The sequence below is a fragment of the Canis lupus genome, chromosome 1 (assembly GCF_011100685.1).
Source record: "Canis lupus familiaris isolate Mischka breed German Shepherd chromosome 1, alternate assembly UU_Cfam_GSD_1.0, whole genome shotgun sequence".
NCBI lineage: Eukaryota > Metazoa > Chordata > Mammalia > Carnivora > Canidae > Canis > Canis lupus.
In genome coordinates, this window is record NC_049222.1 from 120,485,173 (window position 1) to 120,512,172 (window position 27,000).

The following is a 27,000-nucleotide window of genomic DNA, read 5'->3' on the forward strand; positions in this document are numbered from 1 at the left end:
GACCATGTGCATGACTTCATAGTAAGAACCGATGCTCTGTTAAAAATATGTATTCCCCTCTGAGGCCCTACTAAGCCCCAAGTACTTGTTTCAGGTGGGAGATATGCTGAGAAAAATATACAGTTCTTGCCCATATAGAGTCAAACAAGTAGTAAAAATCTAATTTTCGATATATAGTAATATATATAATTTAATATATAGTATGTTATTTATAGTATTGGTACAGTGTAGTATTATATACCATATATTTTTATAGTACATGTTACTTAATATATAGTAATTATATGATGGTGCTAGTGAAAAATGCCTTCGAGGGAAAGAGGAGGTGTTCCAAGAGGGTGAAGTAGATGACGAAGACCGCTTTCCTGAGGAAGCATCATGATGTGTGTGGAATGAAGAGAATGAGAGGCTGTCGGCCAGATGGAGAAAGAGGAGCAGACCCAGGGCCCAGCCTTGGAGAAGCAGGGGCTTGGCGTGTCTGAGCACGGTGGCTGACCAAGCAGGTGTGCCCTGTAGGCTTTGGGGGACGCAGTGGTTGGGACTTTATCTTGAGACCAATCGGAGCCAGTGAAAGGTTGCTTGGGTCGAAGATCCTTGTGAGCCATTTACTGAACTTTGGGAAGAGCAGGTTCATTCTTTGTTCTGCAGAAATCTCAAGTCTGCATTCATGTGAATAAGCAGTTAGATGCTAAGATTAGTTGTTGACTTATTTACAGATCCTGAGGTCTAGAATCCTCCGTAGTAAAAAAAAAAAAAAAATCATTTTAGAAACTCCCACTTGATGTCTAGGATATGCAAAATGGCTTATAAATTATGAGGGAGCTATGAACGCCCAAAGGAAAATGAAGACAGCTCTGGGACCCTCTGATAAGTTAGATGACATTAAGGATGGCCAGAGGCCTGAGGTTTGGTGGGCTCACACGGACGGGGGATTGGACGGTGTGTGTTCGTGACTCATGAAGCGGGGGGCTGGGGGGAGCCCTGGCTGTGGCTCCCTGATGGGCACGGTTGAAGCTTGGACAGGCGCATGGTTGCTGGGTCTCTGTGGGGTCACCTCAGCTTTGCTTCTGCATGTAGGGACCAATTCCTAGCATCCCGGACTCAGCAAAACTCTGGAAATGCTCACTCCCTGGGAGATGGATCACCCTCACCCCTCTGGGGTTGCCAAGATAGTGCTGTGTTGAGACAAAGGACAAGATTAAAGAATATAAGGGGCTTTTGAAGGGTACCTGGCTGGCTCAGTCGGTGGAGCACTCGACTCCTGAGCTCAGGGTTTTAAGTCCGAGGTCCACGTTGGGTGTGGAGATTACTTCAAAATGAAACCTTAAAAAAAAAAAAAATAAGGCACACTGTGCACCCAGAATTTTCATTTTCATTTGTGATGCCTGTGGGACTCCCCCCCCCCCCCCCCCGCCCTGTGTGACTGCTCCTTAGTGGCACTGGCCCTTAGCCCTGGCCTGCGGCCTGCCCTGTGGGGCGAGGAAGGTGTCTCCATGGCATAGAGCGTGGTTTGGACCCAAAGGTGCGTGTTGGAAAGTGGGGGGTGATGTGATCAGGGTGGTTCCTTGTGGGGGAATGGCCCCGGGGTGTGCGAGGCCCCCATGGCCTGCTCAGCAGCTTCTGCGCCCCCGCCCCCTCCCCAGGAGAACATGGTGCTGGAGCGTGCGTGAGCTCCTGGGAGGCTGTCCACCCACCGAGCCGCTCTCCGTGGGGGCGGAAGGGAGGAGGCCAGTTGTAACACCAGCTGTCAGCACACAAACTGCTTAATATCAAAGCCACACCACAGGCGGAACTGAAAACACCACACTCGAGTTAAAGGAAGCTAAAAGAAACAAAGGAATTTTTCGACGTTGAGCAGGGTGCCAGTGGGTAGGAGGGAGGGACCCGAGAGCCCTAGGAGGGGCGTCTGTCTGTCTTGGCCTCGCTCAGGAAGCCGATGGGACAACCAGGCAACCCTTGGCCATTCATGAGCCGCCATCTTGGAATGGCCGGTGACCATGGGCAACCTGATGGTCTCTCCCCGGGCGGGTCTGTCGTGTGAAATGGGGCAAGTTGTTGACTCAAGGTGGCTGCAGCTCCACCTTTATTCCAACTGCGTGGAAGATCTGAGAGGCTGGGGAAGGGACGAGCAGGCGAAGGCCCTCTCTGCCTGCCTTCCCGGAGGAGGGCCATGCTTCTCCTCCCTCAGGGTCTCCAGGGCTCAGCCCCTGCCGTGGTTGGGATGGTCAGTGCGCGGCTCCAAGCAGAGCGGGCCGGGAAGCACTTAGACACGCCGCTGTACTGTTATGTACGTATTTCAAAGTAGACGCAGCTTCAGATGAAATGCAAAACAGCAGCTCTGCGTCGCGGCCCCTCTCCCTGTCATGGTATTTGGGACGTGTCTAAAATACCTAATGGGAAGGGAGGCTTGAGTCACCCGTGGACTTGGCGGGCTTCCTTTCATCAGCTGGGTGGGAGCCGGGCCATGGCCGATGGGACCAGACCCTCTTGTCCATAATCAATTCCCTCCACTCTGTGCTCCTGCAGATGCTTCACGTTACTCCTTGGGCAGGTGCCCGCCTCTCTACCATCTGTGTTTGTTCCATGGGCATTTGTAGGTGGCTCTTCTGGGCCTACTTGGCCTTGGTCCCCGGGGAGGCCAGAAATAAGACATGGTATCTATCTATCTATCTATCTATCTATCTATCTATCTATCTATCTATCTATCTATCTATTGCCCCGCCTCTCCTTTCCCCTCCCCGAGGTGGGCTGTGAGCATCTTGAAGGCAGAGGTAATGTCTTACTTATCTATGTACCCCCTGGCAAAATCGGCACCTGGCACCAAGTGGGTACCCGGCGAACCCTGAGTTGGAAATGGCGTTGGGAATGCTGACCTCTCTTCTTTCCCGCTTTGCTCTGCTATCGTCTGGGGCTTGATGTCCAGTCCTTCAGCCAACCCGTTGTGAGCACATTGCCAGACGTTGGGGCTATGTAATGCGGTGAAATCGGGTGTGTGCCTTGGGGTATCCTCGCCATGGGTGGGATGTCTGGCCCACTCAACAGGGGTGGCCTGCTAAGCCCCCCAGATACGGAAGGAGGGGTGGTGGGATGGAGACTTAGCATCCCTGCCTCTCCTGGAAGGAGGCTGTAGGCTTTTGGATTTCCAAACACACGGGGGATCCAATGTACACCCAGAGTTACGAGTCAGGAAAACCTCTCCTGGGTGAGCCCAATGCTCAGATCTTTAACAGAAGAGTTGAGTTTACGTAGGGGATGCACAGGTGGGCACAGTCATCACTCCCGAGGAGAGCTGAGTGACGATACCAGGGTTGAAGCCAACTTCCAGCACGTCTCCTGCTCTAGTCCCTCAGCCAGAGAGGGGTCCCCACAGTGTGTCTATGAGGGACCAAGGCAGACCTCTAAACCCACCCTTGAGCTCCCCTTTTCCTTGGTGCTGTCCCCAGATTAGCACCGGGAAGGTTGTAGGAATAAGACACAGGGATGTGCGGCTGGGGCAGCTGAGCGTATTATATTCTAGAGTTTATGGGACTTTCAACCTCCCCTCAGGGAAGATTCTGGAAGCACCCAAGGCAACTCTCCACCTTTGACACCCCATGAGCTGCTCCTGGCCCGGACAGGGGTTTGCTCCCCGAGGTCCCTGTCTCCAGCCCTCTTGGCCACGTGAGCATGAGGCTCAGGCTCTGAGCTTCCTTCCTCTCTCCCGAGGGAGCTGCTTCCAGGAATTCTCACCTTCCCCAAACCACTAGGGGAAGCCCCTCCTTGCCTCATTTGACTCGATTACATTGCTTCTTCTTTGAAACTCAAAACAGAGAAGTACACTGAGGAGGAGAACTTATTTTTTCTCTCTTCACTCTGGAAGCCAGCCTTGATCCGAATGTTCCTATAGCAACATTAATTCTCCCAAGTTGCACCTGCTGTATGATAAGTTATATATATAGAAGACCCACTGGGGTCCAAATACCCCATATGTGCAAGCGAATGAGTTAATGCTGCCGTGAGAATTAGCAATGTTCCGTTTCCTGATTTTTCTTGCTTTCAAGATACAGCCCGTGTTTGCTGGGTGCTCTGGATGTAGGGTTTGGGGAGCAGTAGGTGTGGGTGCAGTGCTGGCAGGGACCCGCCTTCACGGCAGAGGGAAGGGTGTCTGCGGAACGTTTGAGTCTCGAGATGGAAATAGACTTGGGAGCCAGTGTCCTTCGTAGTCACCGCTGAATGATTCCTCGAGCTCAGCTCTGGCTGTCTTGGCCTCCATGCTTCTCTGGCGGTGAAGCTCCACAGCAGGGGCTTCGGGAAGAGTGTGGGAAAGAACCCAGTACGCCTCGCTGGCAGATCGGGGCCAGCCAGGGCCAGCGTCTGAGGCTGCTTGAGTCCTGGGGGTGGTGTCGGTGGGGGGGATATGTAGGCAATCCCGGGCCAGTGTTTTTGCCTGTTGGTGCAAAATGTAGATTGTTTGGCTCTGGGGAAAGTTTGGGCCCTTTGTGGGTCTCTGGGCTGCTGTTTCTAGCGGGTAGGATGAGATATGCAGCGTCAGTGCGAAAGTAATGGCCACGGGGCGCCTGGGTGGCTCAGTCGGCGGAGCGCCTGACTCTTGATTTTGGCTCAGGTCGTGATCTCAGGGTCCTGCACTGGGCCTGGAGTCTGCTTAAGATTCTCCCTCCCTCCGCCCTTCCGCCCTGCACTCCCCGCCAAAAGATAAAAAGAAAGTGATGTTAGGAGAGATGGTTTACGTTTCGCACCGTGTCCCAGGCCAGGCATGGCATCCAGCACTTTCCATTCAAGGTGTCGTTCAGCCTCCCAGCCGGTTCTGTGGCCACATCCGTCGTACAGGCTTCGATCCAGCAGGCCAGCAACGCCCGAGCGGGAGTGAGACCCTGGAGTCCGTGTTGCTGATGACACGCACTCACCGCACCCTGCTCTCGCAGGGGCCTGCGGGTGGCCTGAAGACTCCAGGCCTGCCCTTGCCCCTTTCAACCTTGCCTTGCTCCCCAGCCTGGAGCCCACATTTTGTCTTTCACCTCTACAGAGGCTGGTGTGATTCCAAGGGTGGGACGAGACGTTCTGAGGCAAGCGGTGAGATGCGGGGCGCCCTGGGTCTCCCTGGCACACCGTGTAGCTGGCGGCCCCTCTGCCCCAGGGCCTGGAGGACGTGGCCAACCGCGCACAGTCTGTGGCCGTCTGTCAGGCCCCTGCCCACCCCTGTGGGCCCCGGGAGGCCTGCACCCAGGCCTTGGCTGGGGCCGGGGGCTTCAGGCCTCTGCTGTCTCAGGCTAGACCTTGGAAAGCCATCACCTGCCAGACAGCATCACCCTTCTGTCTGCTGGTTGCTCTCAGGTGGGGCCTGGGGGCTGTTAAGAGAGTTACCTTGAAACCAGAGGGTGAAGGGTCCATCTCCTTTCTGGCTGTTCCTGTTTCCTACTTTTAATGAAAGGCCTTTTCCTACTATGCCCACAGCCGCCGGATACCCTGAAGGGGTATAAAACTCAATAGACACACAGAGATAAAAACCCCTGTAAAAGTTCTTGGTTCTAAACCTTCTTTTATGGCCCCATATGGGAGTGTTCCTGGAAGGCTGTTCCAGGAAATGAAACGGTCCATTTGTCCCCTTGTAAAGCCGAGCTGAGCCCTGGGATGCCCTGTCATCCTGCGTGTGCTCTGGCCCCGCCGCCAAGCAGACGGCCGGGCACAGCAGCGGGGCCCCTGGCACGGGGCGGGGGGGCTGCCCTGGGGATGGACACGTGGCAGTGAGGAGCCTGCCGGGCTGCTCTGGGGCTCTGGAACCTGGGCTGGCCACTGCACGAATGAGCACCCACCCAGGGGCCCACCCGCAGCATTGCTCCGGGCACCCCACCTCCCGCCCTGGTGGCCCATCCTCAGTGAGATGTATGCCCAGAAATGCCCAACCTGGTGCTGATGCGTGGGGGTTGGTCACAGGGTCTGTCCTGCTGACTCTGGCCCCAAGGGGCAGACTTGGGTGGAAAGACATGGCTCAGCTCAGGGGTCTCCTGGCTCTTGGTGAACAAGCCCAGTGGGTGGGACGGTGCTGGGATGTGGGCTGAAGCTCTTCCATCCATCGTTTCTTCCACCTTCCTCTCAATCACCAACCAACTGGGTAGGATTCCTCATGGAAGAGATGGTGCAGCAGAAGGTGGGGAATTGCAAGCCGGTTCCTAACTTTTGGGGTCCAGAGGTGTAGTGGTTCACTCAGGCTGCTGTAACAAAATACCACAGGATAGGGGCATAACTATCAGAAATTTATTAATTTTTTTTTTTACAGTCCTAGAGGCTGGATTTCTGGCATCAAGGTGCTGGCAGGGTTGGCTTCCTCGGATGCCTCTCTCTTTGGCGTGTAGATGGCTGTCCTCTCCCTGCGCCTCCACATGGTCTTCCCTCTGTGCGTGTCCGCGTCCTAATCTCTTCTTATAAGGACAACGGTCATATTGGATTAGGGCCCACCATAAAGAACTCATCATAACTTAATTACCTCTTTAAAGACCTTATCTCCAAATATTGTCACACTGTGAGATGCCGGGGGGCTACTAGGACTTAAAGATACGAACTTTAGGGGTGTAGAATTCAGCCCATTATTCCTCAAGTTTGGTGTAGCTTATTAAGAAAAAAAAAATACAACAAGGTTGCAGACCCTCGACGCTAACTTAAATTATTTTTTTTTGCGGCAGTATATTTTATTATATAATAGCAAGATTTAGTGACATTTATTGAATTCTTCCCATGCACCCGGCACCATGCTAAGCACTTCCCCTGCATGCTTTTCTTTGATTCTTCCGACCACTCAATGGATAAAGATAGTAATATTCTTGACTACAGATCTTACAGAAGTAGGTTAAACTCCGTATGCTCAGCACTTTTAGACAACTATAAAACCAGGCCTCATATACGGATTAAATACAAACAAAATGATAAAACCAACTTAAACTAGCAACATTCATTTTAATGGAGAGGATGATGTTGTTTTGCTGACACCAGATCACGACTTACAGCGTGAATCTGGACCTGGCAAATCTCACCCAGGTTCAAGGTTGGTGAGATTACATGTCTTGGGGGTGGGGTGGGGTGAGGGCAGGGCTGGCTCAACTTTTCTACCATTTTTCATCTGTTTTGGACCATCATTGGTGACAGGACAGGGATTCTTTCTTTTCTGGACCTCTTCTTCCCTGACTTCCCTCATTCCCTGATGAAGAACCAAAAAAAGAGAAGGTAGGTGATTAGCCTGACAGCACGTGGAAGCTACGCTCTAGGACCCGTCAAGATTAGGAAGGAAGGTTCATTGAGACAGTCTGAAGAATCTGGGCTATCTAAAGCCTCAAAGGACTACAGCATCTGGAAGATCTGACCCTGCCCCTCCAGGGTGGGACGTGGATCCAGAGGGAAGGCATAGGATGGAGAGAAACCAGGAGAGCCGTAGGAGCCGAGAGAGACCAGAGAGTGAAGATACCAGGTGTCTATCTGGGGGACTCCATGTGGACTGAGAGGTGGTGGCTCAGTGGAGACCGGCATGGACGTGTTAAATACTGTCCCCTGTGCTCTCTTGATGGGTCCTGGGTCAGTCTATCACAGTCTATCACAGTACATGTCCCCTTTCCCCACGCCGAGGTTGGAGTAACTCAGAGCTCACGCGTTCATGAGCAGAATTCTATAATTTTATTTGGCCCGGAGCACCCTCGGCCTCCACACCTTTAGTCTTTGATGATGACAAAAGTGTGTTTTGACACCCACTGGATGGAAAACACAAGGGTTGGCACGGAAGTCACATGGTGGTTGGTCCTCCATGATCCAGAATATGTTTATACTCATTGTGTCTTCTAGATGGATTTTCACCAATGTGAAAATACTCAAAGAAATGAAAAATTACCAAAAGCAGATGTGGACTGCCTTGAGGATATGTCCACGGGCCTCAGTTTGAGAGTCTTAAAACTTTGTCCAAAGGAGGACAGAAGTGCTCCCTGAAGGAGCACGAGCCCTAAGGCAGAAGGGTGGGTTTTAATTCTGGGGTGCTAGTCACTGGCTGGGTGACTTTAAGATGGAGACTTCATTCCTCTGGGCCTCAGTCTTCTGAAACACGGTGGTATTCACCAGATGGCGGTGGGGGCCAAATGTGACCCTAAGGACACCAGTAGTGCGACCATTGTCAGCCAGGGTGGGCTGCACACCTGGACGCTGTGGTGTATGGCACTGGTGGATGGGAGGGAGTGCAGGTGCCCAGTGTCTGGCACTGACCTTCCTGGTCTCAGGGCCTGGGCTTTGGGGAGCTGGGGGTGCTGGAGACACAGCGCCATTGGGGCACCCTCTTTGGTAAAAAGGGAGGGATGGACCGAACCCACCCCAACTGTGATGTTTGACTCAAAGGGCCACGGCACTGAGGGATGGCTCCTGCAGAGGGCGAGCTGGTCCTGAGGCAGGGCTAGAGAGGGCACGGGAGTCCTGCATGGTACTCAGAGACCACCCCCTCCCCTGCCCAGAGCCCAGCTTTTCTGCAGGGCCCTTCCCCTGCTAGGACACCTGGGACAGAATTCCCCAACCAAGAAAGGGCCGAAGAAGGTTCTGGGAGTGGCTAGGCTTGTCTCCCAGGAGGAGACCCCATAAGCAAGGGTAGGTGGCTTTGGTCCCCTCCAGCGATGGGACACAGGCAGGGCTGGAGGGGGGCCCTTGGTGGGAAGTCAGGTGTCTGGAGAGGGGAGAAGGCAGGCCAGAGCCAGCTGGGTAAGGTGGGGGGCTCTTGCCCTCGCAATAGGACGTGGGTCACCTGGTAGCCACCCCTTTTGAATAGATATGTAGGTCCTGGATTGAGAACGTGCATGGCCTCCTCGACCAGTCCGGCTTCCTTTTCCATCTTTCTAGAACTCTGGCGGGCTCTCCCTGGCTCCAACAAGGACCTACATGGGGTGGGGGTGGGGGGCAATGTCCAGCTCATTGCCACCCTCTGGGTGCCCCCCTCTGAGGCTTTGCTGTACCGAGCTCTGAGCACGTCCGCGTGGCCCAGGCAGTTTGTCATATGTAAACAGGCACGGGGTGGGGGCGGGGGCGGGAAGGCCCGGAGGAAGGGGCTGCACGCCTGTGCCCGGGTGGCGTCTGGGGACCAGCCTGCAGCGGGCACCGTGCGCCTCGTCTCTGTGATCTCGGAGGAGCCCGGACGTGCTGTCCCCTTCGTGCGGGGACTCTCTGCTCCTCCTGTGGCTGCGCCTCTTTGCTTGCGGAGCCAAGCTGCTGGCGGGGTGTATGTGCATTGAGCCAGAGCTGCAGAATGGGGTCCCCCCGGCCACCCTCTGCCCCTCACCGTGGGGGGCTCCGTGTCCCGGTGCAGAGCGGTGTCCGGCCTTGGAGCCGCTGGGCCTGCGCTCACCTTGGCGGCTCCGGGCCAGTACCACAGACCGGCCCTTAGTCCCGCGTGGTAGGTAGCGCCCTGGCTGCCTGTTCCAGCAGCGGAGGTGAGAGATTTAAGGGAATATTTTAATCTGAAATCTTAGCAGCACGGGCACGAGAGTGGCGTGGTGGCCGGGGCTGCAGCCGACGTATTTATGGTCCGGGGCTGACCATCCAACGCCTGAGTTCTGGTCGTCCCTTCCGACGGAGAGCTCATCACTCTCCCTGTTTATGATTTCAATTCCTGTCCTTCCATGGGGTTGCGGTGAATTAGCTCAGTGCCATTTTCTAAAATATCAAGCATTTTTATACATTAGGTATAGTGAATGGCAAATACTTGATGTAAAGTCTGCAGTTTTACTCCATAACCAGATTGTAAAATATGAACTGAATTAATCATAACTGCGAAGACTAATGGTACGTTTTCTCTTATTTTATCTTTAGTGCCTTTCAGATCATGTTTTAAAACCTTCCACGCCTGGCGTTGGGAACGCAGCCGCGGCTTGGTGGTGGATAGCAAGAGGCAAAGGTCAGACCGGAGGCTGCGCAAATATTGTGTGCTGGATTTATTGTTTTAATTAAGAGCGTGGCAGTTCATCATAAACTGTTTATGGCGTTTCTGCACAGTGCAGCATTTTGAAATCAGCTGTTTTAATGAAAACATAATGTCATATCTGTCAAAGTTCTAAATATTTTGAAAGTGAAATATGGAAACAAGAACTTTAATTCTGGGTTTACTGAGATTAGCTCATTGAATTGCTTTTAAATCCCTTAAGAGGGTCACATCATGGGTACCGTATGGTTTCATGTAGGTGACTGGGGAAGAAAAAAAAAATTCTAGGAGGTTCTCAGGCTGGTTATTTAATAGTGAAAATACAAGTTGAAGGTTAATGTATCGAAAAACAAGACCATTACGGTTGGCGTTGGGGTTTTAGATTAAAGATGCAATCACGGGTGTGCAGGGGTCTTGATGCCCAGTTGTTTGGGGAGACCTAATTGTGTCGAGAGGGAGCCGAGAGCCTCTAGGGCGGGAGAGAAATGGAGGCGCCCCTGTCCCTTCGCCAGTGGTGAAGCTGCCACACTGCCGTGTTTGCAACTAATTATTTATAATGACCTCAAAGATGATGAGGTTTCATGGACTTTTCAGGCTGAGCAGTTTGCAATCCCAGTAATTCCCGCTCATGGTCGCTGGGCATCTGTGTAGACATGTCAGCCATTCCTGGTTACATTTGTTAGGGAGTCGGATAAAATATTTGTCTAATCTGGAAATTGTATTTTTAGCTGTACCCTCATTGGAAACAGAAATTAAGCTTGTCATTAGATGCCGGGCCACAGGAGTTGACTGAACAGGGTAATGTATGTTATATTCTGTGCTATACTTGGTCAAGTTTCATATATATCGTATTCCACATTATTTTATTAACTTTAATATCTGCACTTCCTATTACCAGACATGCCCCTCATTCAAAGCACAGAGGCACAGTTCTCTAATCAGAAGTGACAGGCTATATACTTTCTCTCAGCCATTACTCGGTAGCCTAGAGCAAAGAACTCTGTTTCCTTGAAAATGTTTTGAATTGGGTTATTTTTATTGAAGTATTAAAGTAATTCTTCAGATTTTAGGCTATTATTTAAGTACTTTTGGGAGAATACAATAACCTCTGGATTCTATAGGCTTTGTTACTTTAACAATCCGAGCTGCTAAATGCATCTTTTTAATGCTAGTTATATAAGTATCTCAGAACTCATCTGACCAGAGGAAGCTGAGCGCATTCAGGTAATTATAGAAAATTAGTAGGCTAAATTAGTTTAGGAAAGCACAAAAGTATAATATTTAAACTGCTTGCAAAATATAGGCCCTGCTTGCCAGATCTGCAGTGACAAATTAGCATTCCTAATTATTTTATCGTTGTGTCTTTGTAATTTGTGTATCGGAATGACCGATAGACTGGTTAAGAGAGCTGAACTGGGCGCAGGTTGGTCCATTCAGATTTCTTTCTTTTTTTTTTTTTTTTTAAAGATTTTATTTATTTATTCATAAGAGACAGAGACAGAGAGAGAGAGAGAGAGAGAGAGAGAGAGGCAGAGACACAGAGAGGCAGAGGGAGAAGCAGGCTCCATGCAGGGAGCCTGATACGGGACTCAATTCTAGGACCCCAGGATCATACCCTGGGCTGAGGGCAGGTGCTCAACCCGTGAGCCACCCAGGGATCCTGGTCCATTCAGATTTCAATAAAAATCTGATCTGCGATGTTGGAGGAGGCAACAATAGCAAAGGCAAGACTCCGACTGTGAGTGTTGGGCAGGAAAACCCATGGTTGGATGGGGTGGGCCTGTTGGGTGCTGCTGGGGTCAGAGTTCAAGCCACGAGGGCATGTTTCTGGAAGTGGCTCCATTTCACCAGCAGAGGGGTATAAAGAGGGGACGATTCACACGTACGCCCTGAACCAGCGTGCCCGTGACACACGGGGGCATTATGCACTTTGGATGTCCAGGGGTGAGTGTGTCACCAGAATTTTGAGGAAGAGAACCGGATTTCACTGAGCACTCCAAACACACCAAGCCATCGTCTTTGGCATGTTGTCCATGGAACCCTCCCCATATTGTCCATCCTCCCCTGCCAGGAGAGGCCAAAGAAAGGGCGCCATTTGCTCAAGACCAAGTTAGCAAATGGTGGAGTTAAGATTGGACCCCAAGGTCGAAGCCAAGATTCTTCCACTGTGCCATGCGGTGCCGTCTCCACTGAACCAGTGAGAGAGGTTCTATGTCATCGTTTTCCTTGCGTTGAGTCTCAAGGTAGTTTTGTTTGCAATTGGTCATTTCTGATGTGACCTAGAGAGGATATGGTGTCAAGAAACTTGTAGGAGAAATAGTTTGTAATTCATGGCTAACCAAAAAACAAACTCCCAAAAAAACTCATTGAGAAAGTCAACATTGGACTCTTGGAAAAATATCTGGGCCCCGTGTCCTTCTCACATACCCATTAGAATTAACTTGGCCAGTGTGAGAAAAACGAACAAAATTAACCATGTGCTAAGGGCAAATCTAAGAACCCAACGGGGGATCTGAGCTGCAAGGTATCCTGGGAAAGTGTTGGAACTCATTAAAAAATACAAAATTTTGGCCAGCAGTCTAGGCATTCTGCTATGGGGTCAAGTATATGGAACCCAGAATTTCTGAATTTCAGTAGGAATTGTATATAGAAGACCGGGGGAGGAGGTGTGAAAGCAAATGGGAATACAGAGGGCATTAAAAGCAATGTGGTTTCCAGAGCAACCAGCTAACCAGCAGATAGAACTGACTGTGTATCACCATTCGGTGACCACTCTGGGTGCCTTGGTTCTAGTCATCGAACCAGGGCATGGCCCGACATGCTAAAACGCTCACCAAAGGGCTACGGATGTTATTTCTACTAACCTGTATGTGTGCACTCACAGTGCATAATTTAGAATTCATGAGGTCTTAGGGGTCCCTGGGTGGCTCAGTCAGTTAAGCGCCTGACGTCAGCTCAGCTCAGGCCATGATCTCGGGGTCCTGGGATCAAACCCCGTGGTGCCCCCTCTGCGCTCAGCAGGGAGCCTGCTTCTCCCTCTGCCCCTCCCCCTGTTTGTACTCTTTCTCTCTCTCAAATAAATAAATAAAATTAAAAAAATTTATGAAGTCATAGATCTTTAGAATAGCCTATTAGACTGGCATCGTTACACCCATTTTATAAATAAGGAATCTCTCGGCCCAAGGAATCCAGCTAAACAAAGCACAGTTTAGTCGGAGACAAAGGGAAAAAACAGATTTTTTAGAAAAAGTGCTTGGAATGTCCTTCATGATATGTTCTGCTTAGGAACTGTCTTCCTTCTACGATGATTGATTCTCTGTGAAATCGTTTGCTAGCGGTGGTAGAGATACCGACGTCCACCAAATATTCCCTTCTGTTCTCCCAAATTTCCCAGCGTCCTTGCAAACCCAGAGGGCGCATCTCCTGCTTGGCCGGAGGGCTGTTTCCCCGTGAAAGCATAGAAGAGCCTGTGTGTGGCTCACTATGGCCCTCTCGCTCTCTGGCTTCCTCTGCTCATACAGGCCTCATGCTGGGCTGCAGGAGCCACAAGATCAATACAGCCTGGACCACTGAGTCACGTGGAATGTAATGCAGCTGTCCTAGGAGCCTCCCAGACTCTCAGTGGAGAGCAGGAAAACCCAGTTGTTGTTAAGCCACTGAGATTCTGGGATTGTTTGTTAGAGGAGCACAAACCCATCCTATCCTGGCTTACACCTCCCTCCAGGGACTTGCGTTGGCAACTTCTCCCCTCTTTCCAGGGCCCAGAAGTGGAGGCTCCTCTTCCTCCTCCGTCTACCTGGTTGACTTCCCATCCTCTTGGGTTTAGCTCAGTGATGACTGACTCCACGAAGCCATTTGTGATCTTCATATTAGGGATGTGGTATAAAAATGAATTGTATTGTTTGTGTAGATGTCACCATTGGCTCCTCCTTGCTGAAATTGACTGTAACAAGTGGTTGGGTTTTCCACTGGAGGGTAATTTATATTTATTTGAGCTGCCACCAACTCTTATTTAGTTTGCATAAACTACCCGGGACAGAAGAGGAATCTCCCTGGACCCTGTTTATCTTGTGAGAGTGGAGCTTGCTCTAGAGAGTGGGTCACTCCTCACGTGGACCTCCCTCCATCCCTTTTAGCGATGAATAATCAGTCATCAGGAGAGGGGATTAAAAAATAGATTTATTGCTATTTCTAAAAGTCAGAACTAGAAGATGAGTAAACACAACAACAGATGTATAAGAACGTAAGTAGAAACACTATTTTACAATAACATGTACTGAAACCCATTTATGTACTGGAAACTATGAAAAATAGCTCTCTTTAAATGATTTAACATTTGCTCTTCCTTATATACAGTCGAATTTCCAGTGTGAGAACAAAGATGCTCATGGCTCTCTGGGCCTGCCTTCGTGAAAAAACCTTCTGGAATGCTCCGTGAAAGCGAGCGAGAGTGTGGTTTAGCGGGGAAGAGGGGCTGCCTTGAGTCCACACGTGTAGGCGTGTTGTCCTGCCTTCCTGACTTCCCCACACATGTGGGGTCCACTGGGGTTCAGGAGACCCCACAGACAGTCAAACAAGAAAGGCATTTGAAATAAGGCTGGTAATGAAGTTCCCTTCTGGAGAAAAAAGAGAGTGTGCCTTTTCATGAGGACACCTGCATCCTGTGTCTTTGGCTGCTCTCCTATGAGAAGTCTGTATTTAGGGTGGCTCTGGAGAAGTCATTTCTTCTGGCAATGGGGATGCAAAGCATTGGTTGACAAAAAAAAAAAAAAAAAAAAAAAAAAAAAAGCTGATTTCACAGCTTTGGCCCTTTTTTTTTTTCAGAGGCCTCATCAGATGTGCCATGTGATTGGCTGGATTGATAATATAGAAAAGACTCTAATCAAAGGTGCTGACCTAGGGGCACGGGGGTGGCTCAGTCCATTAAGTGTCTGACCCTTGATTTTGGCTCAGGTCACGATCCTCAGGGTCGAGATCGAGCCCTGCATCAGGCTCTGTGTTGGGTGTTGGGCGTTGGGCATGGAGCCTGCCTAAGATTCTCTCTCTCCCTCTCCTACCTCTCTCCCCACCTCCCTCTCTTAAAAAAAAAGATGCTGATCTAGATATCTAGACAAAGTGCATAGTCCTTGAAAGTGGGTGGTATTTCTGGTGTCTTAAAAGTGGATTGGTGGGAAGGGTATTGCCTTGGGGTTTTTGAGGACCCTAAAGACCAGTGGGGCCTGAAGCTGGCAGAGTGACCTCTGGAGTGATACGGCCCAGAGCCGGTGATGGCAACGCAGTGTCGCAACAGCGCAGAAATGGAGAGCGGGCTGGCCAGTCCGACTTGGTCCACACGCTGCGGATGAGCATCTCTTTCTAGAAGGGCCCTCTTCTTTAATGGCATCAGCTGCTTGTTTCGGCATCTGGGTGGACTGTGTAGTCTCCTTTAATTTGATCCAACCCAATAACTAGAGAACGATAAGGGAACAGAGCGATTTGGAATAAAAGATGACGTTGAGGCCACGGATCTCAGATCCCTTTGATATCAACGGTGGCTCTTTTCCATTCTCTTCCGGGCAGGCTTGGATGCTGGAGAATCTGGTGTTTATGACCCTTTTCCCTTCATCCCGTGTAACCAGCCAAACCTTCTTTCCCTGAGAAAGTGACCTGAGTGAAATGTGATCACAAAAGTGCCCTCAGAAAAATAAGGACAGGATTGGCAGTATTTGCAAGTGAGGAGTAAAATGTGTGGCTCGTCATCTTTGTTTTTCTGCGTGCCAATCACAGACCCGTGTGTGTGTGCCTGCGTGCGTGCGCGTGCTTGCGTGTGTGCGCGTAGGCACGTGTGTAATGCCTGAGTTTAACTGCCTGCCTCGGAAACCTGAGACAGAAAAATAAGATCACATAGGTGTGGTGTGCGTTGGCTGCTTGCGTATGTTGGGTCTCTGGTTTCGGTGTTACCGACCCGGCTTCCGTCTCTCCCTCTTCTGCCGTGGCGCTGAGCAACCCCCATACTGATGCAGTATTAAGGACCTCATAATTAGCCACCTTAATAAATTTTCCCAAGATGGATAGGCAATGTTTGGCTCTCTTCAGAAGAAAACATTCCTCTAATAGTATTCTGTGGGAAGCTATGGAGAGAACAATGAACAGAAATATCTGGAAATATATTAAGATATATGTGCATATATTGGACATTAGCACCATACACTAAGCATATTGGGAATACGCTTCAAAATATTTCAAACATTGTTGACCTTTGTTATATAATCCCAGGCTCGGGGAAACATATTTGCATAGACTTAGCAATATATTGTAAATAACTACATAGGACAGTGTGTATTTTTCCTTAAGATGCAGTATTATAAGCAAGACATTAAATTATGCCTATCAGACAAAGCAGCCGGATCTCTACATTTTTTTATAGCACATTCTATTGGGAAGACATCCCTGCTTCTAAAAAGCACATGCATTAACTGCCTGATTCATGTGGTGACATGTGGCATATCCAAATGCATTATGGATCTCTCAGGAATAAAAACAACATAGCAAAACCATCACCTTGGGATGTTCATTGAGTGAATATTTTACAGACACACTCCTTTTATATTTATATAATAATTTAGTGTTATGACAATTTTTTTAGCAGAGTTGGCAGTTTTTCTTTTTTATAATGGTATTATATTTGTGAGCCTATTAAGTGCATATGGGATAAACTACAGAAAAAAGTATTTTTCATAATTCCTCAGGGTGCTTGTAGCAAAAAAAAAAAAAACATATTGGTTTAGAAAAATGTTAATAAAAGGTCAAGCAGAACTTTCCAGTGCTTAGCATGACAGCGATGGCAATTTTGAGGCCTTTTTTGAATTGTATATCGAGGAGACGTGGGGATTTATGAGGCTTCCAGGAGGAAAATCGTACCTAGCGTCCTTTCTGAAAGGGAGACTGACCCTTTGGCAGGGCTTGTGAGTCTTCAACAAAGAATCACAACAGCACAACAGCGTTGTTGCTTCTCCCTCCTGCATCCGTCCCCCGCTCAACAATGAACCAGGCTGGTTTCCGGCTTGGCCTGGGTCCCCAGAAGCCAGCAGGGCCGGGCTGCTGGCATCAGGGGCTGCGCATGGGCACCTCTCTAGCTGGGCATCTTTCCAGGAGCCAGGGGTGTGCGGATGGTGAAAATTGAGGTGCTTCTCCCCTTTTCCATCCTCCGAGGCAGAAAAGCACAGCCGCTCCTGTGGACCAGGGGCAGAGGCAGGTGCATGCGGCCGGCTGGGTGGCAGCGGCCACCTGCAGAGCAGCAGTGTCAGTGGGCCGGGGCGCTGGCCTTCCCAGGCTGCCCGGGTGGGACTCCCCCTTGCCCCCCTCCTCCCCCGCCTCCTGTGTCTCTTGCACCTGGGACGTCAGGTAGGAACACGGAAAAAGTCTGTGTTTCTTAATCTCTCTTTTCCTTTATCCCCCTTTTTCCTTTCAAAGAAACTTGTAAAAATGCAAAAATAGAGCATGGTTATTTGGGGATTTTTTATTTAGCAGTTGTCTGGATGTTAGCCTGTTTCAGGCAAACCTATGCACTGTGATTCCAGGCCAGCCTCAAATGGCCCTTGGTCAAAATAGAAACGTTGTCTGTGAAGACGCGGACAGAGGGGGAGTGCCTTGGGAGGGCCCAGCCTGGCTCCCCAGCGGCAGGACGCACCCTCCCACGGCCATGCGGTGGCGGTGGTCCTCAGGAAAGGTGGAGAAAAGGCTCAGGACCCACGGGACATCCGTCACGCATTTTCCCTGGATTTGCCTGATTGCTTTCCGAGCCTTCGCTTCATCCATCCCATCAGCTCTGTGTTTAGGATATTGTTGAGCAAATGACAGCCAAGGGCTCCTGCCTTTGAGGAGAGGGGGCTTGCTGGGCCGCAGTGGCCGGTCCGGTGGCGGGACCGGGGGCGGGGGGACAGGCTGGGGAGCCTCGGGCCTCCAGGCACAGCTTCCAGGGCCACGCCCCACCTGTGATGCTCGTTCCGGGGTTCCTGGGCACCTCTTCCCCGACGCCGGGCACGCGAGGGCTGGAGAAGCACTTGCCCTTGCCCTTGCGGGGACAGGGACTAATGCGGCCACCACCCCAGCGAATAAGCGGTCACAGCCGTGGTGAGTGCCATGGGGATGCCGGGCTGTGTGAAGGGGCGGGTGGGGGGGGGAGGCAGCAGGTGCAGGGGTGTGCTGCGCCGGCTCAGACCCTGTCTTTATTGAAAACTTTGAGATTTCTTGCGCAGATGAATCTTTTTCCCCATCCATTGTGACTTTTAAAAATATTCTATTTCCCTTGACTGTTGAGTATTTTTGGGTGCCTCAAATTTCGGGGTGAGTGCCTCAGTTTCCCCACCCTGGACCTGTCCCTGTGAGGAGGGAGACTAGGGTCTGGGGGCAGCGGGGTGGAAGAGGTGCCCCTGAGGAAGGGGGGGCGGGTGACGATCCACAACCCAGGGCATGACTACAACCAGGGAGAAATTTCTGGAGAGAGGGGACGGCGCTCGCCCAGTCGTCGATCAGGAGGAGGGACTGGTGTGTTCCATGTGAGGTGGGAGCCGTGTGGGTGGGGAGGTGAACCCCCAGACCTAGTGACCCCCCCCAGCAGGATGGCCTGTCACTTCCGTGTGCGGCCTGCTGCGAGCCCTGGTCTTCAGAGGCGGGAGACAGAAGGCGGCGGGCGGCGGGTACCACCGGGTCAGAGGGCTGCACCCCCAGGGCGGCTCCGGCCCCCAAGGAGGCCCGGCTCCGTGCTTCTCAAGCTCTTTATTACTGAGGAGCGACCTGGGGGCGCCAAGCCAGCTCCCCTGGGCCGTTAGGCACCGTCCGGGTCAGCGAGTCTGCAACGAGCCCGTGTCTCTAAGGCCGCTCTTGAATCGGACCCCCGCGGGGTAAAGAGGCAGAAATGCAGGGCCTGCTCCCCACCACCCCGGGCCGGGCGCCTGCCTGCCGGGCCTGCGAGGGCCTGGGCTCTGCTGGGCGCTGTGGGGCGCGTGGCCCAGGCCACTGTCACCGTGCCCGCCCTCCCGGTCCCCCGCACCCCTGCCCCAAGCGCCTCTCCCGCGTCTCAGGCCCACACCCGCGGAGTGCGCCGGGCTTGCAGGACACACCTGCCGTCTCCCGTGGGCCGGATGTGCCCTCGGGTCCCCTCGTGGCACAGCATTCTGGGCTAAAACACGTCGTGTGTCTCGGGGAGCCTGAGGATGGTGAAGGTCACTGAAGGGGATGGGCCCACCCCCAGCACCTCGGGGGTGTTCAAGTGGCTCCAAATGCCTAGAGCTCTGCCTATGGGGTGGGGGGGGGGAACTCGGTGGTGGCGCAGGGTCTCGTCCTTCCCTCTCCAGCCTGGGGACCCTTCCCTGGTCATGGAAACAGCGTGACGCAGACCGTTCCCAGAGCACGGGGCCCGGTGGGGAAAAGGAACAGGATCCGTGCAAACGATCCTTTTGGTCATTTATTTATTTATTTTATTTTAATTTTTTAAAAAGATTTTATTGACTTATTCATGAGAGAGGCACACAGGGAGAGAGAGAGAGAGAGAGAGAGAGAGAGGCGGAGACCCAGGCAGAGGGAGAAGCAGGCTCCCTGCGGGGAACCCGATGCGGGACTTGATCCCAGGACCTCGGGGTGACACCCTGGGCCGAAGGCAGATGCTCAACCCCTGAGCCCCCCAGGCGTCCCGATCCTTTTGTTTCCAGTATGTTCTCCACTAATCTTGTGGAGCGAGCATGGCTGAGGGTCTGTTTAAGAATCTAATGTTGGGGGGATCCCTGGGTGGCGCAGCGGTTTGGCGCCTGCCTTTGGCCCAGGGCGCGATCCTGGAGACCCGGGATCGAATCCCACGTCGGGCTCCCGGTGCATGGAGCCTGCTTCTCCCTCTGCCTGTGTCTCTGCCCCTCTCTCTTTCTCTCTCTGTGACTATCATAAATAGATAAAAATTAAAAAAAAAAAAAAAAAAAAAAAAAAGAATCTAATGTTGGGCTAAAAAAAAAGTCTCCATGTTTATTCGGTGTGTTTATCTGTTTCCTAGTTTATGTCACCTGTCATCTCTTAACCATTTTTGAGATGGGTGTGGGGGTGCCCCCTGGGGGTGTGGAAGTGCCCCAGGGCACAGACACCTGCAGGCTGCCTTCCCCTGTGCTTCCTCCAGGGGCCGCACCCTGCCCGAGCTCCTGCGGCCAGTTCTGGGGTCCCTGGGGAGCGGGGGAGGCCCAGGGCTCGCGATCCGGCCTCAGGGGTGAGGCTGACATGGGACTCCCCCCACCTCCCCTGTGCCCCCCTGGTTCGGGAGCCACTTCTGTGCTCCTGTCATTGGAGCCCTGGGACAAGCCACCAGCTCCCAGGCAGGCGGACAGAGCCCCGGCTTCGGCCGGGTCACCCCGCAGCCCAGTGGGTCACGGTGTCCCCTGCCATCCCGCTGCAAAGACAGTGGTCACGTGTCTTCTGGAAGGTGACTCCTGCTCCCCAATGGTGAGACTGAGGGCCCTGGAAGGGCCGCGCTGCCTTGGGGTCCAACCTGGGGGGCCATGGGCACTTGAGGGGTGAGGCGTCCGCCTCTGGCTTGGGTGGCAATCCCGGGGTTCTGGGGTTGCACCCTGCCTGGGACTCCCTGCTCCGCGGGGAGCCTGCCTCTGCTCTCTCGCTTGCTGTCCAAAAGAGCTTCCAAAACCCCGCAACCGTGGAGAAGCCAGTGGGTTGCGACTCCGCGTCATCCCGCTCCCTGTCGCCCATGCTCCCGCGTGGTCAGGTGGCGGCCGGTGGCGGCCCAGTGCGGCCTGCGTAGAGGGAGGCGGCCGCGGGGGTCTGCTCGCTCCTCCCTTCGCTGAAGCAGGCAGGCGGACGTGGAGGCCTCCCAGAGGGTCCCTGGGGAGCTTTGACGGAGGTGCTGTGCCCAGAGGACTCTTTTGGGGGCTCCCTTTTCTTATCACGCATCTTACTTGGGACCGATGGAGGCTCTGTAGGCTGAGAGGGCCGCACCCTGGAGTCCTCGTCCCTGCAGCCACACAGGTACCTCCTCTCTGCTGCCGTCACATCAACTAAACCAGGTTGTCCCTGGGCATTTTGGAGGCCAACTGAGCTCCCGAGCTGTCTCACACAGAAGAACCCCTCTATCCCCCCATCCCGAGCGCATGGTCCTCCAGGGACCCGATGAGCAGCCGGGCCTAGCTTTGGGCGAGGACGGTGGAAATCACGAATTCATCTCTGATCTATTTGCGCGGAGGTGATGGATCCTTGTGTCTGACCCCTAGGAAAGCCCAGGACTGACCTCACAGCGGCCCCAGGCCCCAGCTCGCGGTTCTCCTATCCTCCAACACCCCAAGGGGACTTTCTGGGTACAAAAGAACAGCTTTCCCAAGCGAGGTAGCACAGAGCTCTTCAGGGCCCGGGGAAGCAGCACGCAGAGAAAATGGGAACATGGCACCGGGAGAGGCAGCGGCCTCCTCCAACTGGGGAAGGTCGAGAACACGCACCTCGATTTAGAAGAATAATTTTGAGCAAAAATTTCGATGCATTCTTATCCTACAAATGATGATAATGACTTTTAAAATATTTACCAGGGAAACCACAGAATCCCCTCCCTCATACGAATACAGTGGGCTCACACCGGAGCTCAGGAGGAAAGAAGTCACGGCAATCCATTAGGGATCTCCGAACCCCGAAAAGAGGCATAAGAGCACATATATTCCTCCTTCCATCACATGAGGCATTGGATGCAGGAAAACTTTTGATTCGTATTTCAGGGAAAGTGTGATTTCTATGCTGGCCCGTGTGGTGGGCGATGGACACAAAGTAGGGGGTAGATGATTCAATGGGTCAACAATTCATGTCCTCCTTTCTTGGTCAACATTTAGGTGGAGCCCAAGGCCCATTTATAGGATGATTTCTGGCCTGGGGAGGGGTGGTGGATGATGTAGCTTTGGTCAACCCCCTTGGCCTGGTTCTCTTCAGAAATGTCCAGATCTACGGAGGGACCAACTACCTGAGCGTCCTTGTTGTCTAGGGGCCCCAAGGAGAAACACAAAATCCAACCCCAAGGTGCTCTCATGGTTGCTTACACAATTAGCAAGTGTAATGGCCTATCCTGCCAGCTTCTCAGGAGCGAGGCCACTCCAAGGCCACCCCAGTTCAGGCCCAGCATCTGCAGCGACCTCCGGACCCTACCCAGAGTCGCGGGGTCTGGGGAAACGAAATCGGATCGTATCCTTCTGCACAAAATCCTCCACTGGTCCCGTCACAATTATACCCAGGGGAAAATCCAAACTGTCTACCATGGCCCAGAAGGTTCTCCGGCTGCTTCCACTCATGCCCCGAGCTCAGCGTCCCTCAGCCCACTCAGGTTTCTCTCCTTTGCTCATCTCCTCAGAGTGGCCCTCCCCGCATCCCTCCCCCGGCTCTCCTTCTCCGCTGGGGAGAAGGACCGGGCCCGTGTGTCATCCCAGCCCTGCTTCCTCGCCCTGTTCTCCGTCTCTCCAACCTAGAGCTCCATGGGCGTTTATGCGTGTGGCTTAGCTTCTAGAATGTGCCCTCGCCTGAGTATGTGTTCCGAGCATATTCCACGAATATACCCACAAACACATCATGCGCTGCTGGCGGGAATGATAATCAGCACATTTCTAGGAAACCACTAAAAACGAATTTTCTCATTAACAATTGATAAGAAATCATTAAATGTAGAAAGTTGGAAAATACCAATCAGCAAAAAGAATATTAAGGATTACTTATAACCTCGCACGCTATTATTATTTGGAGGTGTACCCTTGCGCTTTTTTTTCCTGTGCAGGCGGAAAACACAGTTACGTTGTTTGTAATTTGCCTTTTTTACTACTTAACAGTGTATTATGATAAATCCTTAAGTGTTAATAAGTACGTTTCTGTAGCATTACTCTTGAGGACTCTGTTGGATGGAGAATTTTTATGGATATACATGCACATCTACTCTGTTCACTTTTCTATTGTTGGACATAGGATTTGTTTCCAAAAGCAATGAACAACCTGAGCTAAATCTTTATACACATCCGTGAGTGATTCCTTTGGAACTAGAATCTTTGGGTCATGCATTTTTAAGGATTTTGATACTATTACCAAATTACCCCGCATAAAGGTTACCCAACTTACCCTGTCACCGGGGGTGTCAAAGGGGTTCATTTCATCACCCTTGACAACACTCTCTATTATCATCGTTTCTATCTTTACCAATACAGGCACCCAAATGATCTCATTTTTGTTTAAATTTGCATATCTTTGATGACTAATAAGGTCGGGCATCTTTTATAGGCTTATTTGTTATTTGTATTTATTCTTTTGTGAATTGGGGATCCCTGGGTGGCTCAGCGGCGCGATCCTGGAGTCCTGGGATCGAGTCCCGTGTCGGGCTCCCTGCGTGGAGCCTGCTTCTCCCTCTGCCTGTGTCTCTGCCTCTCTCTCTCTCTCTCTGTGTCTATCATAAATAAATAGAAATAAATCTTTAAAAAAATATTCTATTCTCTTGTGAATTGCTGGTCAGGTCCTCAGTAACAGTTTTTCCTGTTAAGATAGATTTTCGTTATTCGTTTGCTAGAAAGCTTTTTTACAGTAGGGGAATTAACCTCCTATTATATGTATTAAATTCTCCCCCTGGTTTTGGTTTACCTCTCAGTTGCAAAATCGTATTTTTCGCGTGTGGATATTTTAAATTTGTACAATTCAAATTTAGCTATCTTTTTCCCCTCTCTAGATCCTGCCCTTGGAATTGGATTTAGGAAAAGCTTCCCCATTACAATTTACGTAGGTGCTACTTTTTAAATTTCACTTAAAATGACAAATCTTTAATTCCTGTAAGATTTGCTTTAATATGTGGCATCAAGCAGGGCACTAATTTTATATTCCAGATGAGTGGCAGATTGTACTTGTATTAGTATCGGTTAGCCGTCCTTCCCTCATTGTTATGAAATGCCTTTGCGTTAAAAATAGGTATGTATGCGTATTTGGGTCTTTCTGCACTCTTTATTTTGTGCTTCACTTTTTTTTTTTTTTTTAATGTAGGCTCCACACCCAGTATGGAGCCCAGCATGGGGCTTGAACCCTGAGATCAAGACCTGGACTGAGATCAAGAGTTGCATGCTTAACCACTCATTTAGAAAAAAAAAAAAAAAAATCTATATATAGTTTATTTATTTATTTATTTATTTATTTATTTATTTATTTATTTATTTATTTATGAGAGACAGAGAGAGAGAGGCAGAGACACAGGCAGAGGGAGAAGCAGGCTCCATGCAGGGAGCCCGATGCGGGACTCGATCCCAGGTCTCCAGGATCACGCCCTGGGCCGAAGGCGGCGCTAAACCGCTGAGCCAGCCGGGCTGCCCTGCAATATGTTTTAATATCTGGTTGAACAAATCGCATTTTCCTCTCTTTTCCTTTTTCAATGAAAATATTCCTTGGCTATTTTTTGAAAAAACATATTTATCTAATAAAAAATAAATTTATTATTAAAAAAAATAAAATAAAAAAAAACATATATATACTTTCAAGTAGAATTTGCATTCAGTCTAACAAAACATGAACAAAGCTTTGAAGGAATTTTTTTTTTTTTTGGAGTTGCATTTGGTTGAAAGATTAGATGGGAGAAGACTGACATGTTGACGGTGCAGAGCCTTCCTGCCCGAGAACCAGTGCATCTGCTTCCGTTATTCGTTTGAACTGTTTTATGTCCACCCGTCATTTCCTGTAATATTCTTCATATGGGCATTACACGCCTAGAAAAGAGTAATGTCATCAAGAGCCTTAAAACTGTTTTCTTAGTAATTCCACCTCTAGTGGCCTAAACAACGTGAACACGAGTTTGTGCGTAAAAGATTTCAGCTACAACGTTGAACCTGGAACGGTCCAAACGTTAGAAACACTTAAAATGAACAGTTACAGGGGGTTGGGGGGTGGGGGCAGGAGGGTGGTGGATAAATAACTTCCGAGACAGCCACAAGCTGAACTATTAGGCAGCCCTTAAAAAGATACTCCTGGAAATCAGCTCAGCTTGAACGCCGCGTGGAAAATCGCGAGTGAACGTGTTGCACGGACAGTTTTATCTTTTTTTTTTTTTTTTTTTCCTTTTTTTGGCAGGCATAGCTCTGTACGCCTGGTAGAGAGCGCAGAGGATGAGCCCGGAAAGATGCAGCTCAGAGGATGAGCCCGGAAAGATGCGCTCGATTGTAGGTAGGAGTGGTTACACTCAGCAAGGGGGGTGATGGGGGATGGTGCTTTGAAATTTGAGGCTTCCTCCTGCAGTTTCTGGCCTTCCGGCAGGTTGAGTGTGGGGATGCCCTGGACCTGGGCCCGGCGGGAGGTGGGCCTGCGGGCCGGGCGGTGCCGGGCGGTGCAGTCCCGCGCGCGGCCGGAGGGTGGCAGTGTCCGCTCGCAGACCCGCCGCCCGCGGCCCGCTGACCTTTGCCAGCCTCTGCAGTCTCCCGTTTATCACTGATCACGAGAGTGGAATGAACATATTTACTTGTGTTTTGCTTTCCACTTATAATATCTAGTGGCATGGGAGGGAAATGAAAACAATTGTTCATAGGGGAAATTTATGAGCTTCATCTGGCTGCGAGATTTCCGCAGTTGCCCCTCGCCGCCCAGGGACCCTGCTTGCTGTTCGCATCTCCGGGCCGGGCCCAGGGCGCGCTGCCGTCTGCCCGCGTGGCTCTACAGTGTTCCTCATTCCTGCCGCTGCTTTTTTTTTTTTTTTTTTTTTTTTTTTGTGGCAGTTGCAGACTTTCTGCAGCCGTCGTCCCCTTCGCCTTGAGCCTGACAAGAGCGTGCGGTCCCCCCCACTTTGGGGCTCTCGCATGAGAGCAGTCCCCCTTTCCCGCTGGACCCCTCACCCCAAGCCTGGATTAGCCAGGGTTCCCGGAGAATCCGGCAATGTCCTAAAATTTCTTCCCCTGGATGAGCTGGGGCGGGGCTCTGCTGGCTCCTGGTGAACTCCGGGAGGCCTCCTCAATATCAGGGTTTGGGAGGGGGGCGCCGGGGGGCTCCGGCTGGTGCCTCCTCCTGGGGCCTAGCAGCATCCTGAGACCTAGTGTCCTATTGTCTCACATTCAGGGTTGGGGGGTTGGTGAGCCTGGGCAGAGGGCTTTGATGGAGATGCCTGCCTCAGGGCGTGTGTGTGTGTGTGCGTGTGTGTGTGTGTGCACACGCGTGTGTGATGGCTTCCGTCCCTGTCCAGCCTGGCAGGGAGCAGGGTGTTGGGAGGGGAGCTGCTCACTGTGACCCCTGGGCCCTTGGGCTCATGGAACCTGCTCCCGGGAACCTGGAACCAGCTCTGCCTGAAGCCGGCCCCTCGGTGGGAGTGGCCATGTGCTGAGCTGTTCCGTTGCCCCCGTGAAGGGCGCCCTCCCAGGGTGTGCGCGGGGCAGGGAGGTGCCAGAGGCTCCCATGGCAGGGGAGGCTGCAGAGCTGCATGTGAGACGGGGGGGGGGGGGGGGGGGGGGGCGGGCTGGCTGTGTGAGCGGCCCCCAGCGCCGGAAGCGGGGAAGTGGGAGATGCTAAAGCCCCGGGAGCACATGGCCAGGGCGCCTCCGTGCAGGCACCTTTCTATCACTTGACGCTCGGCAGCGTGTGGGGCCGGAGCAGGTGCGGTGGGAGGAGTGGTCGGGGGATCACGCATCCCCACGGCTGTCCTGGTTCCTTCTTGGCTTTCTTTCTTTTTCTTTCTTTGGGGTATGTTATTGATTGTTCTGTTAGGTGGGTAGGGGGGGGGGGAGGGAGGGGGGGGGGGTGGAGGGGAAGGGAGGAGGGTAGGGAGGAGGGAGGGAGGCAGGAGGGAGGGAGTATGGAGGAGGATGGGGAGAGAGGTAGGTTTGGGGGGGGAGGGGTAGGTGATGGGGAGGTAGTTCGGGAATGGAGTTTAGTTTAGAGTCTCTCTTTATTTTCTCTTCTCTCTCTCCCTCCCTCCCTCTCTCCTTTCCCTCCTTCCTTCTCCCACCCTCTCTTCCTCCCCCCGCCTTCCCCTCTTTCTTGCCCCCTCGCTCCTTCCTTTCTTTCCTTGGCTGGGGCAGGTTTTCCTAAAGTGACTGTGCCCTTGGGATCTCACAAAGACAAAGCGCACA

The 27,000-nt window shown here is 51.6% G+C and overlaps 1 long non-coding RNA gene across 1 annotated transcript in view; it reads left to right on the forward strand.

Moving 5' to 3' along the window:
- LOC106559967 overlaps positions 1-27,000 on the forward strand; it is a 127,363-nt gene that overhangs the window by 59,431 nt on the left and 40,932 nt on the right. The window contains exons 2-3 of the long non-coding RNA XR_005354806.1: positions 9,823-9,907; positions 25,019-25,111. This is a non-coding gene — a long non-coding RNA (uncharacterized LOC106559967). The remainder of the gene's footprint in view (positions 1-9,822; positions 9,908-25,018; positions 25,112-27,000) is intronic.